Source organism: Ovis canadensis, chromosome 14, assembly GCF_042477335.2.
Source record: "Ovis canadensis isolate MfBH-ARS-UI-01 breed Bighorn chromosome 14, ARS-UI_OviCan_v2, whole genome shotgun sequence".
Lineage (NCBI taxonomy): Eukaryota > Metazoa > Chordata > Mammalia > Artiodactyla > Bovidae > Ovis > Ovis canadensis.
This window is the reverse complement of record NC_091258.1, coordinates 14,042,221-14,057,653: the sequence shown is the minus strand read 5'-3', so window position 1 is coordinate 14,057,653 and position 15,433 is coordinate 14,042,221.

The window sequence follows — 15,433 nt, the reverse complement described above, 5'->3', positions numbered from 1 at the left end:
ACTGGTTGGACAAGAATACATGGGTGGGGGAAGCAGAGAACTCTGGGCCTCTCCCCTAACCCTCCCTCTCCTTCTCAGAATGCTGAGATGTCAATGGGGACCTCGACAGTTGGCAGGATAGAATAGGGGCCACTGAAACTTGATTGGGTGTGGTTTGGGACCGCTTCACCTAAATGAATCCTGGTAGGATTCCAGTGTATCCTGGAGGCCCCTCTGCTCCGCAGCACTTCACCTGCTCACTCTGCAGGTTCCAGGCACTGGTGGAGCCACTGAATTCTGATCACCACCTAGGCAAGTGAGCTCTCTTGCATCTGATGGGTTCTTGCTGCACTAGCCTTCCCATTACTCTCTGGCAGGCAGAATTTTGCAGTGTTTCTACCTGCAATGGGGCTTTTCCATTTCCAGAGTGTCAAACACTAATACATGATTTCCCCATTTATATATACCAGCAGGAAAGTGAAAGTTAGTGAGATATATAGGCTCAAATCTCTGTGTTATGAAGAAACTTTACAATTTTCTGTAAAAAGAAAAATCAATATTTTATTAATGATACCTTTCAAGATAAAGTAAATGGACAAAGCCTACCTTTACCATATTATACTCTACAGACCCCATCACTTGCCTAAAGCTCTGAGGACCTCTGGGAGAGTTTGACAGCCACTTTACTGTCTTGCCAGTCCTGCCAAGAGAGGCTGTGGATTGATCCTCTTAACTGGGTGTGTTAATGGCTACCCCTCTTTCTTGATGGACCGCTTAGGAAGTTAGTCAATCCACCTCTCTGTGCATGTGGCCAGCCCAGACCCTCTTTGTGCACTCTACTCATCTTGCAGAGAGAAGTCCTTTCTAAAGATTGAGAAACTCTGGTTTAGCTCAGATGGTTATCTGCTTTCTCCTGAGCATGTGACAATAGTTAAGGTTTGGAAAATCATTGAGTTATTTGGCCTATAATAAAATCTGGATGTTGTCAGTTCTCTTGGAGGTATTGATTTACTACAGGAAATCTTCAGATCTCAAGCAATAATCTAACAGTCTGTGTGTACTGGCACCACATTTGTAAGCATCTTTATAGCTCACTCAGCATGTGCTCTGTGCTGTGCTTAGTTGCTCAGTCATGTTTGACTCTTTGCGGCCCCATGGACTGTAACCCACCAGGCTCCTCTGTCCATGGAGATTCTTTAGGCAAGAATACTGGAGTGGGTTGCCGTGCCCTCCTCCAGGGGATCTTCCTAACCCAGGGTTCAAACCCAGGTCTCCAGCATTGCAGATTGATTCTTTACTATCGGAGCCACCAGAGAAGCCCAAGGATACTGGAATGGGTAGGCTATCCCTTCTTCAGGGGATCTTCCTGACCCAGGAATTGAACCAGGGTCTCCTGCATTGCAGGCAGATTCTTTACCAACTGAGCTACCAGGGAAGCCCTCACTTAGCACACACAAAGCTATGATGTCATTTGTTCCTTATAGTTTACAGGAGGCAGCTAAAAGCAAGGATTACCAAGCTTATTACCAAGCTTACGTTATAGACTGAAGTGAAAAGAGATGAAGAAACTCACCCAAGACTACTCAGTGAAACATCGACAAAAGTAGGACTCAAAGCTAGACCCATGGCTCCTACACCAATTCTATACCAACCTCAGAAAGTTTAGTTAGTAGGAATTAATACTTTGGCCACCTGATGCAAAGAGCTGACTCATTAGAAAAGATCCTGATGCTGGGAAAGATGGAAGGCAGGAGGAGAAGGGGGTGCCAGAGGATGAGATAGTTGGATGACATCACCAACTCAATGGACATGGTTTTGAGCAAGCTCCAGGAGGACACCACCTTCCCTGGTGAAGGACAGGGAAGCCTGGATTGCTGAAGTCCATGGGGTCACAAACAGTTAGACAGGACTGAGTGACTGAACTACAACAACTAGGAATTAGAATTTAGGAATTAGATATCATCTAGAGTATATATTTGACATTAATGAGCAATCACCCAGGCTAAACTCTAAAAGATAAATCTCAGTTTTTCAAATCTTATTGACTTAAACACTGAAACAACAATAAAAACATCAACACCCTTATATGCATTTTAGAAGACTTGTAGTGATCAGTGTGGTACCTGAAAGAGCCCACTCAGATTATACCTCAGAATATGGGCGCATCCTACTTTGTTCTTCTCAGAGAAATAGCATTACCATCACAGTTTTATTTTCAACAGGGTTCAATGGTTCAAAATTCAAAAGATTAAAAGGTAACAAACAGTGAAAGTTTTCTCTCTTATTCCATTCCCCAGTCACCTAGCACACAATAAAGTTACCTGTACCAAGTGTCCTTGCAGAGAAATAAGTAAGTAGGTAAGTGTTAGTTGCTCAGCTGTGCCTGACTCTTTGCAACCCCATGGACTGCAGCCCACCAGGCTCCTCTGTCCATGAGATTTTCCAGGCAAGGATACTGGACTGGATTGCCATTTTCTTCTCCAGATCTTCCCAACCCAGGGATTGAACCTGGGTCTCCTGCACTGCAGGAAGATTCTTTACTGACTGAGCTACAAGGGAAGCAGAGAAAGTAGATACATGCAAATAAGTATCAGGAAGCACAAGCTGGAATCAAGATTGCTGGGAGAAATATCAATAACCTCAGATATGCAGATGACACCACCCTTATGGCAGAAAGTGAAGAGGAACTAAAAAGCCTCTTGATGAGAGTGAAATAGGAGAGTGAAAAAGCTCAACATTCAGAAAACGAAGGTCATGGCATCTGGTCCCATCACTTCATGGGAAATAGATGGGGAAACAGTGGAAACAGTGTCAGACTTTATTTTTTTGGGCTCCAAAATCACTTCAGATGGTGATGGCAGCCATGAAATTAAAAGACGCTTACTCCTTGGAAGGAAAGTTATGACCAACCTAGATAGCATATTGAAAAGCAGAAATATTACTTTGCCAACAAAGGTCCATCCAGTCAAGGCTATGGTTTTTCCAGTGGTCATGTATGGATGTGAGAGTTGGACTGTAAGGAAGGCTGAGCACCAAAGAATTGATGCTTTTGAACTGTGGTGTTGGAGAAGACTCTTGAGAGTCCCTTGGACTGCAAGGAGATCCAACCAGTCCCTTCTAAAGGAGATTAGTCCTGGGTGTTCATTGGAAGGACTGATGCTGAAGCTGAAATTCCAATACTTTGGCCACCTCATGTGAAGAGTTGACTCATTAGAAAAGACCCTGATGCTGGGAGGGATTGGGGGCAAGAGGAGAAGGGGACGGCAGAGGATGAGATGGCTGGATGGCATCACTGACTCGAGGGACGTGAGTTTAAGTGAACTCCGGGAATTGGTGATGGACAGGGAGACCTGGCATGCTGCAACTCATGGGGTGGCAGAGTCAGACATGACTGACTGACTGAACTGAACTGAATCGAATCCTATTTTGTATGGAAAGTGCTAGCTCACTGCTATACACAGTGCTTGTCTTCACTTGCTGCATCTTGGAGATTTTCACCTAGAAGTATACACGAGTGACTGTATGCCTACTACAGCTAGAGCACTCTCTGCTGATGGGAATCTACATGATTTCCAATCTGTTGCTGTCATGAGCACTGTTTCAGTGAATAACTCTCTGCATTTGTCACTGTGCCATGCTTCCTAGAAGTGGAATTCCTGGTATATGCATTTATAATTTTTTTAAAGCAATTATTTATTTACTTTTGGCTGCACTGGGTCTTTGTTGCTGCATGTGGGCTTTCTCTAGTTGCGGCAAGTGGGGGCTACTCTTCACTGTGGTGTGTGGAGCATGGGTTCAGTAGTTGTGGCTCATAAGCTCAGCCCTTGAGTTGGGGTGCAGGCGCCTAGTTGCCTCATGGCATGTGAAATCTTCCTGGACCAGGAATCAAACCCATGCTCCCTGCACCGGCAGGTGGATTCTTAATCACTGGACCACCAGAGAACTCCACATTTATAATTCTGATAGACATCAACAAACTCCCCTCCACAGAGGTTGTACCAGTACATATCCAGGGCAGCCATTAGACTCCAACACCATTGACTCATTACAAATCATGCTGGGTGCTACCTGCTATAGCTTTATAAAACCTGACTGCTGTGATGGTCACATCAGCCCAGCTCCTGAGAGGCCACGAAAGAAGATAGTGAATGATTCTTACCGATGTCTCCTGGGACCCTCGTGTTTCTAAAGCCAAAGGGCACTTTCAGTTCTGATCCTACTGATCCGCAGCAGCACTTGGCACAGCTGAGCCTCCTCCTTCCCTCCGCTTGATTTTCCTGTTTCTCTGCATGATACTTTCTGTTTCCTTTGCAGCCTATTTTTCTCTTCCCAGCTGTTAAGTTAGTAGTTTTCAACCACGGCCATACATTAGGACCACCTGGGAAGCTTTTAAAAAATGAGATGCTCAGGTCACACCCCAGACCAACTCAATCATAAATTAATAAGTTTTGTAGGTGGAACCCAAGCATCAGAATTTCTAAAACTCTTCACGTTGACTCAGTTCAGTTCAGTTCAGTTGCTCAATCGTGTCCAACTCTTTGCGACCTCATGAATCTCAGCACGCCAGGCCTCTCTGTCCATCACCAACTCCCGGAGTTCACTCAGACTCATGTCCATCGAGTCAGTGATGCCATCCAGCCATCTCATCCTCTGTCGTCCCCTTTTCCTCCTGTCCCCAATCCCTCCCAGCATCAGAGTCTTTTCCAATGAGTCAACTCTTCGCATGAGGTGGCCAAAGTACTGGAGTTTCAGCTTTAGCATCAGTCCTTCCAAAGAATACTCAGGACTGATCTCCTTTAGAATGGACTGGTTGGATCTCCTTGCAGTCCAAGGGACTCTTTTCTTTAAAAATAAATTTGTTTATTTTAACTAATAAATTTATTTAAAAAAAAGAGTCCCCTCTTCTCCAACACCACAGTTCAAAAGCATCAATTCTTTGGTGCTCAGCTTTCTTCACAGTCCAACTTTCACATCCATATATGACTACTGGAAAAACCATAGCCTTGACTAGATGGACCTTTGTTGGCAAAGTAATGTCTCTGCTTTTGAATATACTATCTAGGTTGGTCATAACTTTTCTTCCAAGGAGTAAGTGTCTTTTAATTTCATGGCTGCAATCACCATCTACAGTGATTTTGGAACCCAAAAATGAAGTCTGACACTCTTTCCTCTGTTTCCCCATCTATTTCCCATGAAGTGATGGGACCAGATGCCATGATCTTCGTTTTCTGAATGTTGAGCTTTAAGCCAACTTTTTCTGCTCTCCTCTTTTACTCTCATCAAGAGGCTTTTTAGTTCCTCTTCACTTTCTGCCATAAGGGTGGTGTCATCTGCATATCTGAGGTGATTGATATTTCTCCCAGCAATCTTGATTCCAGCTTGTGCTTTATCCAGCCCAGCGTTTCTCATGATGTACTCTGCATAGAAGTTAAATAAGCAGGGTGACAATATACAGCCTTGATGTACTCCTTTTCCTATTTGGAACCAGTGTGTTGTTCCATGTCCAGTTCTAACTGTTGCTTCCTGACCTGCATATAGGTTTCTTAAGAGGCAGGTCAGGTGGTCTGGTATTCTCATCTCTTTCAGAATTTTCCACAGTTTATTGTGATCCACACAGTCAAAGATGTTGGCATAGTCAATAAAGCAGAAATAGATGTTTTTCTGGAACTCTCTTGCTTTTTCCATGATCCAGCAGATGTTGGCAATTTGATCTCTGGTTCCCCTGCCTTTTTTAAAACCAGCTTGAACATCTGGAAGTTCACATTGACTAGCAACCAAAGTGGAGAAACACTTCATTAACATGGGTTTTATAGAGTCTGATTCATTTCTATTCTCTTTTCATTATTGCCCAAAACATAAGTTTGGGTTTTTCTGTAACATTGTTTGGGATAAACTAAAAAAAAAAATAAATATTTTTTTTGGCTAACACAGCATATCATCTCTTAAAAACTGCATGGAAGTTCATAACTTCCTCCTTACACATTCATATCTCCATCTGAGAGCCTTCTTGTGTGCTCCACACCTGGGTATGGAGCCAATTTAAAATCTTTCACAAAGACCCCAAATTTAATGATCCGAAACCAAACTCATGAGCTCTATTCCTCAAACCTGGTACCTTCCCATAGTTTCCATTTTGATGAATGGAAGCTCCTAGGAAACGTTTTCTACACCCTTGAAGATTGGACCAAGTCAGATCTCCCTCTGAGAAACCCCAAGTAAACTGTGTATCTTTCCTTTATGGTAGTTGCACATTTATAATATTGCCTTTTCTATGTGATCCTTCGATTAATACTTCTCTCTGTCTTTGGACCAGAAGCTCTGAAATTAGGGATGGTGGCTTTTTTACTTTGTTATTTTATTACCAGGGCATCATTCAATGCCTGGAACCAAGCAGTAATATATGCTGCAAAGTAAAGGAACTGAAGAAATGATTGCTTCCCATTTTATAACTGGGGAGATAGAGGCCTGTGGAGTCAAGGAATTTGCCTTCAAAAGGAAGATTTCAGGAGCAGCGTCATCCATCTGCTCCTGTAGGGGACATCTTCCTTCCTGTCATCTCCAGTACGAGTCCTTCGGCAGCTCCTTCAGAATGAGAGAGTTATCGGTGAAAATCATGCCCGTCCAATAACTTCTAACAGCACTACGTAAATATTAGAAAAAGTATGAAGAAATGTTTACAGGAGCTGCATCTCATAAGGGAGATTTACAAGGCTATTGAAATTGTTATACTTCTTCCACAACAGAGCGGCTTTCACAAACTGTGCTGCACAGCTTCCCATATCCAGGCTCTGCAGGATGTTTATTTCCATGGTTTCAAAATATTGTATTTCTTTTACCATTTAATTTTATCTCAGCAGTGTTGTTTTAAAACAACAGTTCCCCCAATTCTTCTGATCTTGTAATTCAGCTCCAAAGTATGTTGCTTTGGAAACCCTCTGAAGATCATATGGGTCCAAAGCATGGCTGCAAGGACTGCCCTGAATAACGCACGAGGCTTCTGAGGATTGTAGGCTTCCCTGCCGACTCAGCGGGTAAGACTCCACCTGCAGTGTGGGAGACCTGGCTTCAACCCCTGGGTTGGGAAGATCTCCTGGAGAAGGGAACAGCCACCCATTCCAGTATTCTGGCCTGGATAATTCCATGGACTGTATAGTCCATGGGGTCTCAAAGTGTCAGACACGACTGAGTGGCCTTCACATTTCTGACAAGTGCAGGGTATAAGTGTGCACGTGTGTGTGTGCATGCATGCACACGCACACGCCCCAAGCTTCCTGGTCTATCATTGTCTGGGACTTCCTGGAAGAGATGGAATGTGGGCATGAGAGTTAGGAAGGAGCAGGTGGGGAGCCAGGATCTCAGTGGGCTTCTGATTCTGGTTTGGCTGTGGAGGCACAAACCTGCCTGTCTTTATTTCCCCTGTGATACCTGCATTATTATCATGTACAGAATATGAACTTGAGTCTCTCTGGAGTGTTAACCCTGACTACTGTCCACATCCTCTGGCATACCTCAGCATTATCAAGGGCTGGTAGGGATTCCTTCTTCTTGAGAGGCTGACAAGTTGCTGAGGCTCTCAGGGTAGAAGAGGATACCCTTGTTTAGTGATGGGATGCTGCTTCTGGTCCAGACTCCACTTGAGACCCAAAGCTGCTTGAACCATCTCAGATGGTGATGTCTATGGTGTGATGATTTGTGCCCAGAAAAGAGGTTTTGGAATCTTGATATGTTCCTAGGGTTTAACAAAACTGTGGCCAGCTCTCATGAAAGTCCCCGCTGTTGCCCTTTTGGAGTGCCTCCTCTAGCCCTTTTAGTCCATGGAGAAATCAAGCACAAATGCCACTCCCCTAGCTTTTGGAAGTGACTCCTCTCCATTTGGGCAGCTGCCTCTCAGACCTTTCTGAGAAGGTCATATGCTCTGCCTTTGGGGTCCTGGGTACTATAAGTCCAGTCCTTTTTGGTACAACCTTACTGTCTAGCTGGTGAGGTCCACTGACTCAGGTGGTCACAGGGGCCAGGTTGGTGAGATAAATAAGGGAAGCTGGCCCACAGGTGGCTAGATGAATTGCTCGTCACCACAAGAGGATGTGGACCCTATGTGGCCAACTTTTTTGATTTTCTGATTGAAGCCAGGAATTTGGGGTTTTGTGTAAACTCTTCTGATGATGTGTATGTGTTGCCTACATTTAAAAATACTGCAGTCTGAGTAAAGCATATAAAGCTGGTGACCAACCTTGCACCTAGACTCTTAGTATCCATGACCTCACTTCCCCTACCCCCAGGTCCTTTCAATGTTCCCAGAGCCCATTTTCTTTTCTTTTTTTTTTAAATTTTATAAGAATAACTATATGACTTTATTTTATTTTATGTTTTTACTTATTTTTTTTTAGTTTTTTATTTTTTAAATTTTAAAATCTTTAATTCTTACATGCGTTCCCAAACATGAACCCCCCTCCCACCTCCCTCCCCATAACATCTCTCTGGGTCATCCCCATGCACCAGCCCCAAGCATGCTGTATCCTGCGTCAGACATAGACTGGCGATTCAATTCTTACATGATAGTATACATGTTAGAATGTCATTCTCCCAAATCATCCCACCCTCTCCCTCTCCCTCTGAGTCCAAAAGTCCATTGTACACATCTGTGTCTCTTTCCCTGTCTTGCATACAGGGTCGTCATTGCCATCTTCCTAAATTCCATATATATGTGTTAGTATACTGTATTGGTGTTTTTCTTTCTGGCTTACTTCACTCTATAATCGGCTCCAGTTTCATCCATCTCATCAGAACTGATTCAAATGAATTCTTTTTAACGGCTGAGTAATACTCCATTGTGTATATGTACCACAGCTTTCTTATCCATTCATCTGCTGATGGACATCTAGGTTGTTTCCATGTCCTGGCTATTATAAACAGTGCTGCGATGAACATTGGAGTACATGTGTCTCTTTCCATTCTGGTTTCCTTGGTGTGTATGCCCAGAAGTGGGATTGCTGGGTCATAAGGTAGTTCTATTTGCAATTTTTAAAGGAATCTCCACACTGTTCTCCATAGTGGCTGTACTAGTTTGCATTCCCACCAACAGTGTAGGAGGGTTCCCTTTTCTCCACACCCTCTCCAGCATTTATTGCTTGCAGATTTTTGGATCGCAGCCATTCTGACTGGTGTGAAGTGGTACCTCATTGTGGTTTTGATTTGCATTTCTCTAATAATGAGTGATGTTGAGCATCTTTTCATGTGTTTGTTAGCCATCCGTATGTCTTCTTTGGAGAAATGTCTATTTAGTTCTTTGGCCCATTTTTTGATTGGGTCGTTTATTTTTCTGGAATTGAGCTGCAGAAGTTGCTTGTATATTTTTGAGATTAGTTGCTTGTCAGTTGCTTCATTTGCTATTATTTTCTCCCATTCAGAAGGCTGTCTTTTCACCTTGCTTATATTTTCCTTTGTTGTGCAGAAGCTTTTAATTTTAATTAGATCCCATTTGTTTATTTTTGCTTTTATTTCCAGAATTCTGGGAGGTGGATCATAGAGGATCCTGCTGTGATTTATGTCTGAGAGTGTTTTGCCTATGTTCTCCTCTAGGAGTTTTATAGTTTCTGATCTTACATTTAGATCTTTAATCCATTTTGAGTTTATTTTTGTGTGCAGTGTTAGGAAGTGATCTAGTTTCATTCTTTTACAAGTGGTTGACCAGTTTTCCCAGCACCACTTGTTAAAGAGATTGTCTTTACTCCATTGTATATTCTTGCCTCCTTTGTCAAAGATAAGGTGTCCATATGTGTGTGGATTTATCTCTGGGCTTTCTATTTTGTTCCATTGATCTATATGTCTGTCTTTGTACCAGTACCATACTGTCTTGATGACTGTGGCTTTGTAGTAGAGCCTGAAGTCAGGCAAGCTGATTCCTCCAGTTCCATTCTTCTTTCTCAAGATTGCTTTGGCTATTCGAGGTTTTTTGTATTTCCATACAAATCTTGAAATTATTTGTTCTAGTTCTGTGAAAAATGTGGCTGGTAGCTTGATAGGGATTGCATTGAATTTGTAAATTGCTTTGGGTAGTATACTCATTTTCACTATATTGATTCTTCCGATCCATGAACATGGTATATTTCTCCATCTATTAGTGTCCTCTTTGATTTCTTTCATCAGTGTTTTATAGTTTTCTATATATAGGTCTTTAGTTTCTTTAGGTAGATATATTCCTAAGTATTTTATTCTTTTCGTTGCAGTGGTGAATGGAATTATTTCCTTAATTTCTTTTTCTACTTTCTCATTATTCGTGTATAGGAATGCAAGGGATTTCTGTGTGTTGATTTTATATCCTGCAACTTTACTATATTCATTGATGAGCTCTAGTAATTTTCTGGTGGAGTCTTTAGGGTTTTCCATGTAGAGGATCATGTCATCTGCAAACAGTGAGAGTTTTACTTCTTCTTTTCCAATTTGGATTCCTTTTATTTCTTCTTCTGTTCTGATTGCTGTGGCCAAAACTTCCAGAACTATGTTGAATAGTAGCGGTGAAAGTGGACACCCTTGTCTTGTTCCTGACTTTAGGGGAAATGCTTTCAATTTTTCACCATTGAGGATAATGTTTGCTGTGGGTTTGTCATATATAGCTTTTATTATGTTGAGGTATGTTCCTTCTATTCCTGCTTTCTGTAGAGTTTTTATCATGAATGGATGTTGAATTTTGTCAAAGGCCTTCTCTGCATCTATTGAGATAATCATATGGTTTTTATTTTTCAATTTGTTAATGTGGTGAATTAACTTGCGGATATTGAAGAATCCTTGCATCCCTGGGATAAAGCCCACTTGGTCATGGTGTATGATCTTTTTAATGTGTTGTTGGATTCTGATTGCTAGAATTCTGTTGAGGATTTTTGCATCTATGTTCATCAGTGATATTGGCCTGTAGTTTTCTTTTTTTGTGACATCTTTGCCAGGTTTTGGTATTAGGGTGATGGTGGCCTCATAGAATGAGTTTGGAAGTTTACCTTCCTCTGCAATTTTCTGGAAGAGTTTGACGAGGATAGGTGTTAGCTCTTCTCGAAATTTTTGGTAGAATTCAGCTGTGAAGCCGTCTGGACCTGGGCTTTTGTTTGCTGGAAGATTTCTGATTACAGTTTCAATTTCCGTGCTTGTGATGGGTCTGTTAAGGTTTTCTATTTCTTCCTGGTTCAGTTTTGGAAAATTGTACTTTTCTAAGAATTGGTCCATTTCTTCCACGTTGTCCATTTTATTGGCATACAACTGCTGATAGTAGTCTCTTATGATCGTTTGTATTTCTGTGTTGTCTGTTGTGATCTCTCCATTTTCATTTCTAATTTTATTGATTTGATTTTTCTCTCTTTGCTTCTTGATGAGTCTGGCTAATGGTTTGTCAATTTTATTTATCCTTTCAAAGAACCAGCTTTTGGCTTTGTTGATTTTTGCTATGGTCTCTTTTGTTTCTTTTGCATTTATTTCTGCCCTAATTTTTAAGATTTCTTTCCTTCTACTAACTCTGGGGTTCTCCAACTCTTCCTTTTCTAGTTGCTTTAGTTGTAGAGTTAAGTTATTTATTTGACTTTTTTCTTGTTTCTTGAGGTATGCCTGTATTGCTATGAACTTTCCTCTTAGCACTGCTTTTATAGTGTCCCACAGGTTTTGGGTTGTTGTGTTTTCATTTTCATTAGTTTCTATGCATATTTTGATTTCTTTTTTGATTTCTTCTGTGATTTGTTGGTTATTCAGAAGTGTGTTTTTCATCCTCCATATGTTGGAATTTTTAATAGTTTTTCTCCTGTAATTGAGATCTAATCTTAATGCATTATGGTCAGAAAAGATGCTTGGAATGATTTCGATTTTTTTGAATTTATCAAGTTTAGATTTATGGCCCAGGATGTGATCTATCCTGGAGAAGGTTCCATGAGCACTTGAAAAAAAGGTGAAATTCATTGTTTTGGGGTGAAATGTCCTATAGATATCAATTAGGTCTAACTGATCTAATGTATCATTTAAAGTTTGCGTTTCTTTGTTAATTTTCTGTTTAGTTGATCTGTCCATAGGTGTGAGTGGGGTATTAAAGTCTCCCACTATTATTGTGTTATTGTTGATTTCCCCTTTAATACTTGTTAGCATTTGTCTTACATATTGTGGTGCTCCTATATTGGGTGCGTATATATTTATAATTGTTATATCTTTTTCTTGGATTGTTCCTTTGATCATTATGTAGTGGCCTTCTTTGTCTCTTTTCACAGCCTTTGTTTTAAAGTCTATTTTATCGGATATGAGTATTGCCACTCCTGCTTTCTTTTGGTCTCTATTTGCGTGGTATATCTTTTTCCAGCCCTTCACTTTCAGTCTGTATGTGTCCCTTGTTTTGAGGTGGGTCTCTTGTAAGCAGCATATAGAGGGGTCTTGTTTTTGTATCCATTCGGCCAATCTTTGTCTTTTGGTTGGGGCGTTCAACCCATTTACGTTTAAGGTAATTATTGATAAGTATGATCCCGTTACCATTTACTTTATTGTTTTGGGTTCGGGTTTATACACCCTTTTCGTGTTTCCTGTCTAGAGGATATCCTTTATAATTTGTTGGAGAGCTGGTTTGGTGGTGCTGAGTTCTCTCAGCTTTTGCTTGTCTGTAAAGCTTTTGATTTCTCCTTCGTATTTGAATGAGATCCTTGCTGGGTACAGTAATCTGGGCTGTAGGTTATTGTCTTTCATCACTTTAAGTATGTCTTGCCATTCCCTCCTGGCCTGAAGAGTTTCTATTGAAAGATCAGCTGTTATCCTTATGGGAATCCCCTTGTGTGTTATTTGTTGTTTTTCCCTTGCTGCTTTTAATATTTGTTCTTTGTGTTTGATCTTTGTTAATTTGATTAATATGTGTCTTGGGGTGTTTCGCCTTGGGTTTATCCTATTTGGAACTCTCTGTGTTTCTTGGACTTGGGTGATTATTTCCTTCCCCATTTTAGGGAAGTTTTCAACTATTATCTCCTCAAGGATTTTCTCATGATCTTTCTTTCTGTCTTCTTCTTCTGGGACTCCTATAATTTGAATGTTGGGGCGTTTCATATTGTCCTGGAGGTCTCTGAGATTGTCCTCGTTTCTTTTAATTCGTTTTTCTTGTTTCCTCTCTGATTCATTTATTTCTACCATTCTATCTTCTATTTCACTAATCCTATCTTCTGCCTCCGTTATTCTACTATTTGTTGCCTCCAGAGTGTTTCTGATCTCATTTATTGCGTTATTCATTATATTTTGACTCTTTTTTATTTCTTCTAGGTCCTTGTTAAACCTTTCTTGCATCTTCTCAATCCTTGTCTCTAGGCTATTTATCTGTGTTTCCATTTTGATTTCAAGATTTTGGATCATTTTCACTATCAATATTCGGAATTCCTTCTCCGGTAGATTCCCTACTTCTTCCTCTTTTGTTTGGTTTGGTGGGCAACTCTCCTGTTCCTTTACCTGCTGAGTATTCCTCTGTCTCTTCATCTTGGTTATATTGCTGCGTTTGGGGTGGCCTTTTTATATTCTGGTAATTTGTGGAGTTCTCTTTATTATGGAGCTTCCTCACTTTGGGTGGGGTTCTCTAAGTGGCTTGTCAAGGTTTCCTGGTTAGGGAGGCTTGTGTTGGAGTTTTGGTGGGTGGAGCTGGGTTTCTTCTCTCTGGAGTGCAGTGGAGTGACCCGTAATGGGTTATGAGACATCAAAGGTTTTGGGATAATTTTGAGCTGCCTGTATATTGAGGCTCAGGGGAGTGTTCCTGTGTTGCTGGAGAATTTGCGTGGTATGTCTTGTTTTGGAACTTGTTGGCCCTTGGGTGGAGCTTGGTTTCGGTGTAGGTATGAAGGCATTTGATGAGCTCCTATGGCTTAATGTTCCCTGAATTCAAGAGTTCTCTAATGTTTTCAGGCTTTGGATTTAAGCCTCCTGCTTCTGGTTTTCAGTTTTATTTTTACAGTAGCCTCTAGACTTCTCCATCTATACAGCACTGATGATAAAACATCTAGGTTAAAGATGAAAAGTTTCTCCACATTGAGGGACACTCAGAGAGGTTCACTGAGTTACAAGGAGAAGAGAAGATGGAGGGGCTAGTTAGAGGTAACTGGAATGAGATGCGGTGAGATCAAGAGAGGAGAGAGCAAGCTAGCCAGTAGTCACTTCCTTATGTGCGCTCTATAGTCTGAACCGCTCAGAGGTATTTACAGAGTTATCCGAGGCAGAGGAGAGGGAGGAAGTAGACAGAGGTGACCAGGAGGATAAGAGAGAGGAATGAGTAGGAGAGAGACAAATCCTGCCAGTAACCAGTTCCTTAGGTGTTCTCTACCGTCTGGAACACACAGAAATTCACAGAGTTGGATAGAGAAGAGATGGGGGGAGAAAAGAGACAGAAGTTGCTTGTATATTTTTGAGATTATTTGTTTGTCAGTTGCTTCATTAGCTATTATTTTCTCCCATTCAGAAGGCTGTCTTTTCACCTTGCTTATATTTTCCTTTGTTGTGCAGAAGCTTTTAATTTTAATTAGATCCCATTTGTTTATTTTTGCTTTTATTTCCAGAATTCTGGGAGGTGGATCATAGAGGATCCTGCTGTGATTTATTTCTGAGAGTGTTTTGCCTATATTCTCCTCTAGGAGTTTTATAGTTTCTGATCTTACATTTAGATCTTTAATCCATTTTGAGTTTATTTTTGTGTACGGTGTTAGAAAGTGATCTAGTTTCATTCTTTTACAAGTGGTTGACCAGTTTTCCCAGCACCACTTGTTAAAGAGATTGTCTTTACTCCATTGTATATTCTTGCCTCCTTTGTCAAAGATAAGGTGTCCATATGTGTGTGGATTTATCTCTGGGCTTTCTATTTTGTTCCATTGATCTATATGTCTGTCTTTGTGCCAGTACCATACTGTCTTGATGACTGTGGCTTTGTAGTAGAGCCTGAAGTCAGGCAAGTTGATTCCTCCCGTTCCATTCTTCTTTCTCAAGATTGCTTTGGCTATTCGAGGCTTTTTGTATTTCCATACAAATCTTGAAATCATTTGTTCTAGTTCTGTGAAAAATGTGGCTGGTAGCTTGACAGGGATTGCATTGAATTTGTAAATTGCTTTGGGTAGTATACTCATTTTCACTATATTGATTCTTCCGATCCATGAACATGGTATATTTCTCCATCTATTAGTGTCCTCTTTGATTTCTTTCATCAGTGTTTTATAGTTTTCTATATATAGGTCTTTAGTTTCTAGACATTTCTCCAAAGAAGACATACGGATGGCTAACAAACACATGAAAAGATGCTCAACATCACTCATTATTAGAGAAATGCAAATCAAAACCACAATGAGGTACCACTTCACACCAGTCAGAATGGCTGCGATCCAAAAATCTGCAAGCAATAAATGCTGGAGAGGGTGTGGAGAAAAGGGAACCCTCCTACACTGTTGGTGGGAATGCAAACTAGTACAGCCACTATGGAGAA